At 36.6% G+C, this 12,138-nt stretch overlaps 1 non-coding gene across 1 annotated transcript; it reads left to right on the top strand.

Annotated features, from left to right (window-relative positions):
* Positions 1-11,875: 11,875 nt before the first annotated feature.
* On the top strand, positions 11,876-11,946 carry TRNAG-GCC. Its single transcript has one exon. It is a non-coding gene; the product is annotated as a tRNA-Gly (tRNA).
* Positions 11,947-12,138: the final 192 nt, after the last annotated feature.

Raw genomic sequence — 12,138 nt, 5'->3', positions numbered from 1 at the left:
ATAATAGAGTCTTTGAAATTGATTGGTAACCTACTAACAAGCTGGGCACCGATCCCTTTTTGAATAGCTATGTCTAATCCATGAAAAAGAAAACTCCTAACTTAGCCGTGGCATCAAAATTGGCGCAATACTCTCCAACAGTAGTGAACTCCAAAACACCCAACCCAAAACCATGGGCACTGCATTTGTCAAGATACTTATTGCGTTTACGCAGGGTTGCATTGGATAATGCACGACCAGGCGTGAAGGAACGGCTACCATCACCTGCGAAAGGCGAGACCCCCGTAACATCAAAACAAACATCCTGAACGTTTCCCCAATTGTACACCAAAACATCTGCAAGCCACAAAGGACTACCATTATCAGACGAAAAACCAAGCGACACCTCTTTCCTTACCGAAACACCCGCTCTGTAACAGATGTCATCAAAAACATCTCGAACAAGATCATGACGGAATTTAAGCCCAACATCACTCGTACAATGTAAAGCGTGATCCCCAAAGACATCCATCTCCCCGTTGCAACTGAGGCAAGTGCTACCAGTGTCAAATAACGGAATACTGAGCCTATAATTTTTTTTGTTTGTTTATTTTTTTTTGTTGAAGGTTGAAAATCAAACAAACCAACAAAAAAACTATGAGAGGTAAGAACACTCACTTAACAAGTGAGTAATACACGAAAGAGGAGAAACTAACCATTGATTAGACAGCTGATATTCAACAGTGTGCGCTGCTAAGGAATGAGAGCCATGACATTTGCCTCCTTTTTAATGAAACTAAACTCAATAAAAAAAACATGCTTATCTTTTCCTTAATTCTGGAGATAGTACTCTTGATCCGCAAAGGAATAGTGGAACTGTTATATTTCAGAGAGTTGATCAGAATGAGAGAGTCGCCTTCAATGATTACGTTCTTCAGTCTCTTACCGATAGTTAGATCAATGCTAACCAAGACACAATATGCTCCAGCTTCCGCCGGAGAGCTAAAATCAAGAGCCATAGTCTGACAACCTTCAAATCCAGAGTAGCAGTTCCTGGCCACTGCAGCCAAGCATAACCTTTCATACCAACAACACCATTAAAGTTAATTTTGGTCTTGGGCTGAGAGGGTGGAGACCACTCAGTTGCATAAGGAATCTAGCATATCTTGTTCTGTAAGGAGAACTGCATCTTCCTTGACCGTAACATCAAGATTATACCAGTATAAAACCTCCTTTAACATTGACTGCAAATTAATATTGTCTTTTCTTCTTTTTTTTTATCGGTAAAGAAAGAATATTATTGATCAGAAAAAGAGGTACAAGAGGCTTGAACCGCCAAGGGGAAAAGAAAAAGAAAGAAGGAAAAAGGACTTGAAAAAATCAAGTCAAAAAAAAAAAAAAAAAAAACTGAAACAAACTAAGGAGAGAAGTAAACATTGACCCAATTCTCAACCACAACATTAAAAGAGACATCTTCAAATTCTTTGATAGCCAAAGCCCACTCGAACAAACTTTATTTCATCGAATAAATAATATGATCCGTATTATGAGCTTTGTTGGTGAAAAATATCGCATTTCTTTCCTTACAGGTGCAGCATAGAATTGTAGGTTCTAAAAGATTCTGGATTAACTTATTTTGAACGGTATCAAAATTCAGTTGCCAGGCTAAAAGAGTTGCAAGGACATTGGATGCATTGTGAAACATAAATTCAACTTTCCCATTAAGTGTTGCCAGATTCCAGTTACAAACTCACAGTGTAAAAAAATATGAGATGTTGTTTCATCATTGTTGCAGAAAAGGCAAGTGGATGGTGTTGCAATACCTTTTAGAATAAGAGAGTCTCTTGTGGGAAGTCTGAAATGACTTATGCACCAGATAAAGAAAGTCACTTTTGGTGGATATTTTTGTTGCCAGAGAAAATGAAATATATCTTGAACTGGAACTTCAACTGTTGCCAATAATTTAGTATAGCATGATTTAACAGTGAAAGTTTTTTTTTGCTGTTAGAGCCCATTGGAAAATATCTTCATAGTTTGGATTTAAACTAAAGTTTGTCGGAATTTCTCGAATAATCTAATAACCTTCTAGGGAGTTTAAGATTTTGAAACAGATCAGAAAGGGTACCTTAGTAAATAGAAACAACAGAGAGAAACTTAGATCTTGCGACTGCATACAAATGTAGAAAAACATTACATAGAGCATCATCCAAAAGCCATCTATCCGCCCAAAATCTTGTTGTCGTCCATTGTCGACCTTAAGATTAAAATTTTGTAAAAAAGAAATCATTTCTCCGCATAATACCCTTCCATACAGAAACACCATAAGTACTTTTTGGTTGCTTAGGAAGTCATTCTAAACTATCGGTACCATATTTGTCATCAATAATACGCCTCCACAAAGCATCAGACTCATTAGCAAATCTGCACGACCATTCAACTAAAATAGCATTATTCATCATTCTCAACTTTTTAACACCCAAGCCTCTGTTTCTTTTCTTCCTACAAATAACACCTCATTTATCCAAATGCAGCTTCTTGTGTCCTTTGTTATCATTCCACAGGAATTTCCTCATTATTCTTTCCAGTTTGAGCTCAACAGATTTAGGCATGTCAAACAAAGACATAAAGTAAACAGGTAAACTTGAGAGAACACTGTTAATAAGAACAACTTTACCATCTCTTCTGAGAAAAGGTGTTTTCCATCCTGCAAGCTTTGCATTGAACCTGTCTATTATTATATCCCATTTATGAATGCCTTTATATTTATCACATAATATAATCCCGAAATAAATTGTTGGCTAAACTGAGTTGTGGCAACTTAAGAGAGAAGTAAACTCATTCATGTCATCATTATAACCAACTCCAAATAAGTAACTTTTTGCAAAATTTATCCTTAAACCAGTGAGTGATTCAAAGCATAATAGGAGAATTCTGAGAAACTTAACTTGATCCACTGAAGCATCCAAAAAAATTAAAGTGTCATTAGCAAATTGAAGATGACTAACCTTAGTGCCAGAATTTGAAACTTGAAAGCCATTAATACTGCGTTTATTAAAAACAAAATTAGTTCTTGTTGTTCATAAGACCCACAACACACAAGCTCCCATTTTAAGTTTTGAAAAATCACCACCTTCAAGCAGTCATTCTTTAATGTAATGAGTCACTGTCAAATCCCTACTCTCATCTGTTCCGAAGTTAAAGGGAGAAGCAAATAAATAAGCTTAGGAGACTGGCAATACAAAAACAGGTGCTCCACTGATTTAGTGGCACCATACACAGTCTGTAACCCACATTTATATCATACCAGTACTTCCTCATTCTGCTTTCCACCACAATGCCATGATTGATTAGTCGCCAGAGAAACATATAAATCATCGGAGGAATAACTTTCACCATCCAGAATTTCTTCCAAGGAAAATCTTCAGTATTACCAGCATTGGATGAGGAAGGAATTCTGTCTTGTAGAGTTTTAATGAATGATTTAGCCGAAAATGTCCATTAGGATGGTGAATCCAAAACAGTTTATCCTCATTGTCATCTCCTTAGTTATCATTGATGTAGATTTCCTGAATTTATGTGACTTCATGAGAAGGAAACAGTTGTTGGAGTTTGTTTATGTCCCATCTGACCGGATTCTGGAGAATAAGCTCACTGACTTGAGACGGACAATTGGTAATATTCTGATCAATAGTAGGTCCCATATTATGAATGTTAGGTACCCAAGGGTCATTCTTGATAATAATATTCTCTCCATTACCAACTGCCAATCAACAACCATCTTTCATATCATCTCTACAAGTCAACATAGATGACCATGTAGACGAGCTTTTCTGCACTTTCTTTACCTCCCAAAAGTTATTCTTCTGGAGGTATTTTGCTCTCACAAGTTGACACCATAAACAATCATCATTATCTAACAGTTTCCGATCGAGTTTAGCAATCATGGGTTTATTCAGATGTTGTAACATTCAAATACCTAATCCACAAATTTCTTTCGGTTTTTCAAAGAATTTTCAATTTATAAAGTGAGTTTTCCTTACCTCTCTGGAATGACCCCACCAAAAATTTCTCATAGTCCTAGTAAGTCTCTCCATAACCTTCTTAGAGATGATAGAGTCACCATGTAATATAGAGGAATAAAACCGAGCACACGTTTGATCAGTATGGTTATGCCTGCATGAAAGTGGATTCCCTTTCAACCTGCTAACTTGGAATCAAACTTATCAACCAGAAAGTCATATGAATCAATATTATAAGATTATCTAAGAAGTTGATGACCAAGATACTTATCCATTAGATGCATTTGTTGAACATCCAACCTACTTGCAATCTAGAATGTTCTGTCAGATCTAACTCCTTTACTGAAATGAATAATCGATTTCTGCATATTCGTACATTGTCCTGACCATGAAGCATAAGTGCTAAGGATCATCTGAAGTGAGTTAAGAGTCTTCTCACCAATGTTTCCAAGGAAAAAAATTAAGTCATCTGCGAAAATTAAATGAGAGATAGCATGAGCATTTCGGAAAATCTTGTATCCATTATAAAGCGCATTATTTTTCATGGTTCTCATAGCTATGACAACCCTTGAGTACATAGAATAAACAGGTACGGCGAGATTGGACACCCTTGATGTAATCCTCTTTCCCTAGTTAAAAAACCTTCAGCTTTCTATTTAATTGATAACGAAGCAGTTGAGACGCATTTCATAATAAGATCATGCGATTTACCTAATATACCAAAAGAACGCAGACAATGGCTTAATAAGAACCTCCAACTAACCTTATCATAAGCCTTGCTAATGTCTATTTTAAATGCAAAAGCACTTATAACATATGAGGATATAAACATGGTATGGAATATTTCTTTTCCAGCTACAATATTATCAATGATCATTCTCCCTGGGACAAAAGCAGATTGAGCGCGTTCTACTAAATTTTTTAGGTGAATTTTCAGTTTTTTGGAAATTATTTTGGTTATCACCTTATACATTATATTAGTGAGAGAAATTGGTCCAAATTCAGATGGCTGAGTAAGGTGTTTCACCTTAGAAATCAAACAAAGATTAGTACAATTCATCCCTGAAAGAAGATAGACAGATGAGAAGCAGTTCTTAATGGTTTGAGTAACTTCCTCGTCGATAAACTACTAGCAGTGCTTAAAGAAGATTGCATGCATTCTATCAAGTCCTGGATGTTTAAGGTTCTTCATAGTCTTCATAACCTTCCAAATTTCTTCAGTATAAGGGCCCATGGCTATCAAGTCATTTTTAGTAGCATCTAATCTGACTGGAGCTTGGAACTGAATAACAACCTTATCCTTATCTGGATCTCTTTTAAACAGTGTTAAGAAATGAGTCACCAAATAATCAACAACCCCATCAGCACTAGTGACCCAAATCCCATGAGTGAGTTTAAGAGCAGAGATTTGATTTTTGTTCCTTTTTTTTGCGTAGCTGCAAGGTGGAATATATGGGTATTTTTATCCACATTGGGGATCCAATGTACATATTTTCTCATAGTACTTGCATTGCAGCTAATTTAAAGCATTCATCTTATCACATAACACTTTCTCTTCCACTTTGATGTCTCTAAAATGGGCCTCCTTTTGTAGAATAAGAAGTTCATCCTTAGTTTGTTCAACTGCATTAAAAATATTCCCAAAGGATTTCCTACTCCACTTGTTAAGAGCTTTACCAACAACATCCAGTTTACTAATAGTATCAACTTGGTGAGAAGACCAAGTATTTAACACTGCATCTTTAAATTCAAGATGGTTCATCCAGTAGTATTCAACCTAATTTGAATGCTTTCTCTTTCTTCGATTAGATCTTTGAGAATTGATAAAAATAGGTGCATGATCACTGCTAATTCTAGGGAGGTGAAGCACTCCATTATCTTTAAACATGAGAATCCAATCAGAAGTACATAGTGCCCTATCAAATCTCTCAAAAATAGGTTCTTCCTTTGTAGCACAATTAGACCATGTAAATTCCGGACCAATATACCTGAAAATGCGGGGGTCTAACAACACCACCCAATATTTCCCTTAGCAATCTGTATGGACTAACTCCGAAATACTTTGCTAGAGAATCAACTAGACAATCAGACTCAATCTAGATAAAAGTATCTCAAGGAGTTAATCTCTCTCTCTTGATTTGATTTTTACTCAAGCTAAAATCAATAGCGAGTCTTTATCAAATACAAGGAATAACTTGGACGGTACCAAAGACCAATGTCCAAGGATCAATCAACAACCAAAGGTTGGATTTCCAATTGATGATCACGAATGCACAACCTGTATTATTTCAATTATATAACAAATATAATGCGGAAAAGAAATAACACAGACACCAGAAGTTTCGTTAACGAGGAAACCGCAAATGCAGAAAAACCCCGGGACCTAGTACAGATTGAATACACACTGTATTAAGCCGCTACAGACACTAGCCTACTACCAATTAACCTTGTTCCTCTATACCATAACTAGTTCAATTGACTCAAATGAACTAGTTAAAGAGTTGTTCAATTGCTATGAGATCTTATGTAACTACACAATTGAAACAAAGATGAATCGATTCGATTGAATTGGCTCATGAACTTTATAGCCACGGTTTGCATAAAGCATTCCTTAGTAATTTAAGTTTCATGTTCAGAGCACATCTTTAGATCATAACCTCTTAAGCTCACAAACAAGTTCGCGGACTTAAGACAACCGGTGGAGTTTTCCAAACTCAGCAGAAAATCTCGGCAAAGAGACTTTCGCCAGTTTGTGGACTTACACGCAAACGAGTTTTTGGAAAATCCTAGCAGAAATTCTCGGTACAAGAACTTCCGTCAGTTCGCGGACTTGGCAAAGCCAATTCCTCCGGTTTCTCTCAATCAACAAAGTTCGAAAACTTCGGATTAAGAAATACATGGTTATGTAATCTAAACTCTCATTTCAATCATTGAGACATTCTCAGAGGATGTTATATAGCTGTTATTCACAGACCGTTTCGCGTCAGAGCAATTCTCAAAGTAATTGAAACTTTTCATGACTTTCGTCACTAGGTGAAGATAAACTTGATCAAAGCGAAACACTTTACCAACACATGATTTCGAGATATAGATAGGAGAGATATACTCGGCTCGAAATATCAAATGTGTATGATCCAGTCTATATAGCATACGACTTTTGTCTCATAAGAAGTAGGAGATAGAAGAGATAGACTTTTGAGTGATAGATAAGTTCAAGCCTCCACATACCTTTTTGTTGATAAAGTTCCACGGTTCCTTGAGTAGATCTTCGTCGTTGTATGATGAATCGCCATGAAGTCCTTGAGCTCAACTGCACTTTTCTATCCTAGTCCGAGACTTAGCTATGTAGGCTAGAAATCAAGACTCATAGTTTTGATCACTAACATTGAAAAACATGCTTGAGATATCAACGTATGCGAGTTCGACCGAGCTATGCTCTAACAATACCCCATGTCTATTAAGCATCTTTCTTGAATAAACTCTTTGAAACCATTATTGGAAGCATTAAACTTTTGACTACCTCCTTGTTTTTCAGATAGAGATCTAATTGGATTTAAATCGCCCACAATATACCATGGATTCAGAATTTGGGAAGTAAATTGAGAGAAATTACGCCAAAACCCATTCCACTCCTGATAACTAGTAGGACCATAAACAAAGAATATGTCCCAATCCTTCTCCAATATGTTATTGATTCGACAATGTATGACATTCTTGCTAGTGCAAATAACATATAAATTAACAGAATCATTCAACAAAAGAGAAATGCCACCACTTCTACCACTAGCAGGGTTAAAGTTATAGTTGTCAACATCTAAAGAAGATAACTGTTAGAGCATTGCTCGGTCGAACTCACAAGTATTGCTATCTCAAGATTGTTGTTAAATTTAGTTTCCAAAACTATATCTTGATTTCTAGTCTACAATTAGTTAAGTCTCGGACTAGGATAGAAATGTAGTTGAGAAACAGTGGATCACGGCAGTCATCATTGCATTCTACCGTTTGAAGGCGAAGATCAACCGAAGATTTTGGAAAACTTCATCAACAAAAGGTAAGTGAAGAATGAACCACGTATATCTCAAGTTATATTCACTTTTCTATGATTGATACGATGTCGCATAACTAATTAGACTATTATACATATACAAGAATTTCGAGTCGAGAACTAATTATCAAGTTAAGAGACTTCTCGAAATATAATGACTAAGTTTAATGAACATTTGTTCATACTTGATGAATTTAGGTTAAGGAAAAAAAAAATTTCGGAATCAAAATCATGATTCAAGTTTTGTCGTTCGAAAATAGCCTGGAACAGTGATATGTGTTATTGATGTTATTCGGGAATGTTTCGGCTGGATTTAGAGAGAAATATAGAACTAGTATAGATTCAGATACAAGACAGTATTATCAGTCTTACAAACTGGGAAAACTGTTATATGTCTGAACCCATATTACATGTACTCGTACACATAGTGGAGCAGCTATATATCGACTTACGGATTTGTGATAGCATTTTTTTATGCACATCATGTGAAAATATGTTTTACTCGTGAACCGGATCGGTGTGCATACTCGTATGCAAACCATTTTATAACTGTGGTTACGGAACCGGGATGAGTATCCAAACCGGTACGCAAACTAAAATAGTTATGTCTTCCTGAACTCAGTTTAGTACCCAAACAGGTACGCAAACTATAAAAGTTCTGTGAACTCCGGAACCGGAGGAAGTCTTAAGGTTTCCAAACCGGTAAGCAAACCTAAATAGTTTTGTTAACTCCGGAATTTGGTTCAGTTAAATGTTTACAAACCGGTACACGTACTGTGACTGAATCGATTCACGAATGGCAATGGTATTTGTACCTTGTACACCTACTAACCATGTCGATTATATTTTCAAGTGCGATTAAACTATTTCTACGAGATAATTTTCATTTGATTAATTCTCTAAAAACACTAGAATTATTTGATCACATGTTTGTGACTCAGAGTTATGTCTTATGCATGAAAATGAAGATTAAGCTTTTAAGTTCAAACCGGCTAGTTTTGGCTAACCATGTTGAACATGGTCTTTGTACACGGTTCGGTTATGGTTTCACCTAACCAGAGTGTATATCTTGTTTATGTAAATCGGATTCAAAGATTCATATAACGGTGGATATTGTTTGCTTAGTTCCAAAGCTATCTATGAAAGGGGAACTTCAAAGCAACTGGGATCTTTGAATCCCAACACTACTTTTTGGAGTGTCCTAGTTGTATCTAGAGTCGTCCTCTTCCTAACCATTTTAGGTTTTAGCGACTACAAAGTTTTCATAGGGATTCGTGAAGCCAGGTCCAATTATCTTTCCTTGATAACTTGTGTATCTTGATCTTGATCGATTGTTGAGTTACTCACTTGATCAAGATAGATATAAATCATGAGAGCTCTCTTCGTCTCAAACTTTTTTGATTCCACAAGTTTTATACTTATGAGGTGAATAATAATCTAGGTTGCACTTCGAGTTGCGTAAGTCCAGATTTTGAGGTTAGATAGACTTTGTCTATTGCTATCGATTTTCACACCTTTGATCAAGTTATTTGATTGTAAAAGGAATTCATATATAGGCTTAATATGTTTGATGCAGATTTGGGTTAAAATATTCAATTGAGTTGAAGCAACTCTTAGTTGGTGTGACGTCATCTAAGGGAATCTATTGCGCAGAGTCATATTGGGATTCAAGAGGCGTAAGGAGCGCGATTGTACCTTAATCGGTGGTATACCTTTATGTATCAACTACATTCCATTCCGAAGTTAATTGGTAGTATGCTAGTGTTTGTAGCGGATTAATACAGTTTGGTGTTCAATCTGTACCAGGTTCCGCGGTTTTTCTGTATTTGCGGTTTCCTCGTTAACAAAACTTCTGGTTTATGGGTTATTTCTCTTTCCACATTATATTATTTATCTTTATAATTGAAATATCACAGGTTGTGCGTTGATCAATCATAGTAGATACATCCGACCTAGTTTGTTGGATACGACTTCATTGATTCTTGGACATTGATCTTTGGTACCGTCCAAGTTATCTCTTTGTGATTACGTTCACGGATTTGTTTCTGTAAACGTTCTAATCGCATGAGAGAGAGAGACATACAACTCTATATATTATTCCTTGATTGAGTTTAACTCTCAGAGTTGTATTGAGTTTGTCCATACAGATTTTTTAAGAAAAGAGTTGTGGTGTATTTTGGTACCCCTGCGTTTTCAAGAACAGTTTAATAAATTTACCTCATTTAGTAAAGTTTAAGAAAGAAAAGCAATTTGGGGATTGCAAGCACTAAGAAACGCCTTGAGATTACGTACCGCCGTGATGTTTCCCAATCCTCGACAGTTCCTGGAAAAAATTAATATTGATCTTAGGGCTGATTTTGGGAAGCCACCGCACCCTCTTGATAGGAGCCTTTGGAGAAATGTCACAAATTTGGTACCTGGAATGCAACAAAATATTTCTTTTACTATTAAAAATGGAAAAAGAATTAGGTTTTGATATAATAAATGGCTTGACAGCCGCTGTTTAAAGGATCACTTTCCTATAATCTTCAAGGATGTTAGAAATAAACAAATAGTGAGTGTCAAATAGTACCACATCGCCTAGGGCATCCTAGGTCTCGCGATTAATAAGTCTTGGGCAATCCTAACCTTTCAAGCCGGTTTTCGAGGTTAGTTAGGCCCGAGGATTCCTAACATGGTATCAGAGCCAGGCCCCCTCAACACTACCTGTATCCATCCATGGTTTCCGTACCACTTTGTATCCCCGCCAGTGTGCGTCCGTGGTTTCCGTACCACTTTGTATCCCCGCCAGTGTATGTTCGTGGCTTTCGTGCCACTCCGTTTGTGTAGCCCTATTCATTGAGGGGTGTGTTAAATAGTACCACATCACTTAGGGCGTTCTAGGTCTCGCGCTTAATAAGCCTTGGGCAGTCCTAACCTTACAAGCCGGTTTTCGAAGTTAGTTAGGCCCGAGGATTCCTAACAGTGAGATCTTGCAAAATTTCTGTATTAAGAAGTGTTATTAAGTCTTGTCAGGTGAAGTACCAGATTGCAACTTTGCAAGATTTCTCTGGATTAAAGGGATCCCTAATAATTCAAAGTGAAAGTTTTCATCCATGCAACTTAGAAGTGGAGACTATGGATCATCTCCTTCTTCATTGTTCTTACTCGTTTGAGCTGTGGGATTGCTTTATAAAGGCTATTCACATCTCTTGGCCAAAGCCGGCAATAGTTCTGCAACTTTTTAATGCTTGGGATACTAATGTGTTTATCGGAAGATGTAAAAAGGTATGGGACAGTCTGCATAATGCAGTTTTATAGAACATTTGGCTGGAAAGAAACAACAAATTTTTTGGCTCAAGACCATAGAAGGTTGCTGAGATTAAGATTTTGATTAAGTATTGTTTCATAGAGCTGTGACCTTGATACTTTCAGGTCTATAACTTCTGGTCAAGTGCTCCATAATTGGGAAATGATATTGCATATGTAATCTGCATTTTTCTTTGTAGTTTGGGATGTTCGTCAGCTTTTCTCTTTTCTGAAAAAAAAAAAAAAAAAAACTTTTCCACTCCCTGACTATAAAAACAGATGTTTTCTGTCATTACCTTTAGGGAGGCAGATACATACATATAATCATGACTCAACGTTCGACATTTAGTTAGATGACTTCACGTGGAGTTTTGTAGATATACTTCTCCAGTATGTTCATGTACTAAACATTCGACTCTTATTGGTTGTCCAGATGAAATGTTATATTACACGATTCGACCGAGTCAGGTAACTTTTCCCTACTCAGTGGAAAATTCTGAACTTTGACAACTGCATGAGGTAAGTTCATGTTGATTTGCATTAAGCACCAGTGGTCTAGTGGTAGAATAGTACCCTGCCACGGTACAGACCCGGGTTCGATTCCCGGCTGGTGCAAATAGCCTAAATTAAATTTAGAATTTGTTTTGGTTGAACCTACCTTTTTGGCGCAAAAATCATTCAGGTCAGGCAATAGCAAACAGGCATGAGATGATTCCCCAAAAAGCATGCATTCTGCCACCCTTTTCCGTTTGACAGATAAAACCAAAAAAAAAACTTGTGCCACTCTCTTCCATCTGACTGATACAA

This window comes from Papaver somniferum, chromosome 1 (genome assembly GCF_003573695.1).
Source record: "Papaver somniferum cultivar HN1 chromosome 1, ASM357369v1, whole genome shotgun sequence".
In the NCBI taxonomy this organism is placed as follows: domain Eukaryota; kingdom Viridiplantae; phylum Streptophyta; class Magnoliopsida; order Ranunculales; family Papaveraceae; genus Papaver; species Papaver somniferum.
Note: the sequence above shows the minus strand (reverse complement) of the source record. Positions and strands in the feature narration are given on the sequence as shown.